At 45.7% G+C, this 2,685-nt stretch overlaps 1 pseudogene; it reads right to left on the bottom strand.

Annotated features, from left to right (window-relative positions):
- Nucleotides 1–257: 257 nt before the first annotated feature.
- Nucleotides 258–2,187, bottom strand: LOC133255440 (tubulin alpha-1A chain-like; annotated as a pseudogene).
- Between the last annotated feature and the right edge of the window lie 498 nt (nt 2,188–2,685).

Genomic DNA, 2,685 nt, shown 5'->3' with positions numbered 1-2,685 from the left:
CCTTCAATCTTTCCCAGCACCAGGGTCTTTTCCAATGAAAAAGTTCTTTGCATCAGGTGGCCAAAGTATTGTATTGGAGCTTCATCCTCAGCATCAGTTCTTCCAGTGAAGATTCGGGACTGATTTCCTCTAGGATGGACTGGTTTGATCTCCTTGCAGTCCAAGGGATTCTCACGAGTTTTCTCCGGCACCACAGTTCAAAAGCATCAATTCTTCTGCACTCAGTTTTCTTTATGGTCCAACTCTCACATCCCTACATGACCATAGCTTTGACTAGACGGACATATGTCAGCAAAGTAATGTCTCTGCTTTTTAATATGCTGTCTAGGTTGGTCATAGCTTTTCTTCCAAGGAGCATGTGTCTTTTAAAATCATGGCTGCAGTCACCATCTGCAGTAATTTTGGAGCCCAAGAAAATAAAGTCTGTCACTGTTTCCACTGTTTCCCCATCTATTTACCATGAAGTGATGGGACCAGATGTCATGATCTTAGTTTTATGAATGCTGAGTTTGCTTTATTTTTTTTAAGACAGGAAATACTTTATTTAAACTCATCAGAGAAATGGATAGCTTGGGTCTATAACAAAGTGCCATGTTTTAAAGCATAGGTCAGTAATTGTATATGAGAGTATACACTGCTATATATAAATTAACTGATCAGACCACAACTTTTCAAGTTTTAAAACAGAATAAGCAAAGGTGCTGTAAAAGCAGCACCCTTGCGACATTTTAACTTTTGTATTCCTCTCCTTCTTCCTCTCCCTCTCCTTCCACAGAATCTACACCAACATCCTCATAATCCTTCTCAAGGGAAGCCATGGCCTCATGGGCCTCAGAAAGCTCTTCTTCCTCCATGCCCTCACCCATGTACCAGTGAACAAAGGCAGGCTTGGTATATATCAGATTGTGGTCTAGGTGAGTCCAGGCCTCAGTGGTGGTTGTGGTGTTGCTCAGCGTGCACACAGCTTGCTTTACTTTGGCCAGGTCTCCACCAGGGACCACAGCAGGAGGCTGGTAATTAATGCCAACCTTGAAGCCAGTGGGGCACCAGTCCACAAACTGGATGGTATGCTTGGTTTTGATGGTGGCACTGGCAGCACTGACATCTTTGGGAACCATGTCGCCACGGTACAACAGGCAGCAGGCCATGTATTTACCACGGCAAGGGTCACATTTCACCTTCTGGTTGGCTGGTTCAAAGCAAGCATTGGTGATCTCTGCTACAGAAAGCTATTCACGGTGGGCTTTCTCAGCGGAGATGACAGGGGCGTATGTGGCCAGAGGGAAGTGGATGCGGGGATAGGGCACCAGGTTGGTCTGGAACTCTGTCAGATCCACATTCAGGGCTCCTTCACACCTCAGGGAAGCAGTGATGGAGGATACAATTTGACCTATCAACCTATTCAGGTTAGTATATGTTGGGCACTCAATGTCGAGGTTTCTAGGACAGATGTCATTGATGGCCTCATTGTCTACCACGAAGGCACAATCAGAGTGCTTCAGGGTGGTGTGGGTGGTGAGGATGGAGTTGTAGGGCTCACCTACAGCTGTTCAAAGTTGCAGGGCTGGGTAAATGGAGAACCCCAGCTTGGACTTCTTGCCATAATCGACAGAGACATTCCATCAGCAAGGAGGTGACCCAGAACCAGTTCCCCCACCAAAGCTGTGAAAAACCAAGAAGCCCTGAAGACCTGTGCACTGCTCAGCCAGTTTCTGAATCTGGTCCAAGATGAGGTCAGTGATCTCCTCGCCAGTGGTGTGGTGACCTCGGGCACAATTACTGGCAGCATCCTCTTTGCCTGTGATGAGCTGCTCAGGGTGGAAGAGCTGGCAGTAGGTGCCAGTGCACACCTCATCAATGAGTGGGGATTCCAGGTCTACAAACACTGCCCTGGGCACATGCTTGCCAGTGTCTGTCTCACTGAAGAAGGTGTCGAAGGAGTCATCTACTCCCCCAGTAGTCTTGTCACTTGGCATCTGGCCATTGGGCTGAAGGCCATGTTCCAGGCAGTAGAGCTCCCAGCAGGCATTGCCTGTCTGAACACCAGCCTGGCCAAAGTGGATGGAGATGCACTCACACATAGCTGCTGTTCTGTGGCTGCCGAGCAGTTGGCGGAGAGGAGAAGAGATTGTTACTTGTTACAGCGCTACTCTTAGGTGGTCGATGTAAGAGAACCTGTGGCACATGGGCGTCTGCAGCTCCTTATATACAACTCAGTCCGAATGCTGAGTTTTTGAATTTTGAGAATATCTCTGCAACTGGACCATACATTCCATGAGGGCAGGGACTTCTTCAATGTCCTCAAAGAATGAGGAGTCCAGTCTTCTGTACCAGATGATCTGTGTACTATGCAGCAAATGTGTGTTTATTACTACCTGGTACCCTCTTCTTCTTAATCTGTGAACACTCTCCAACTTACTCAATTGGTTTACACTCAGGGAAAACAAACTGATTTGCTAGTCTGAATAAACAACATTCAATAGGAAGGTAAATCCGTTGCTACAAAAATAATATAAATTGTAAGTCGAAGCAAAATATTAAGTGGTTTTTGTATTATCTACTTTCTGTGGTTCTTAAACAGAAACCTTTATCATCTGATTAAAATTACATTCATTATAAAGAAGTAATATTAACTGTTAAATGATACCATCTCAGGACAAATTGGATGGCTTCGTATACTGTTAG

Source organism: Bos javanicus, chromosome 10, assembly GCF_032452875.1.
Source record: "Bos javanicus breed banteng chromosome 10, ARS-OSU_banteng_1.0, whole genome shotgun sequence".
NCBI classification, from domain to species: domain Eukaryota; kingdom Metazoa; phylum Chordata; class Mammalia; order Artiodactyla; family Bovidae; genus Bos; species Bos javanicus.
The sequence above is the reverse complement of the archived record's forward strand: the minus strand, read 5'-3'. Positions and strand labels throughout refer to the sequence as shown.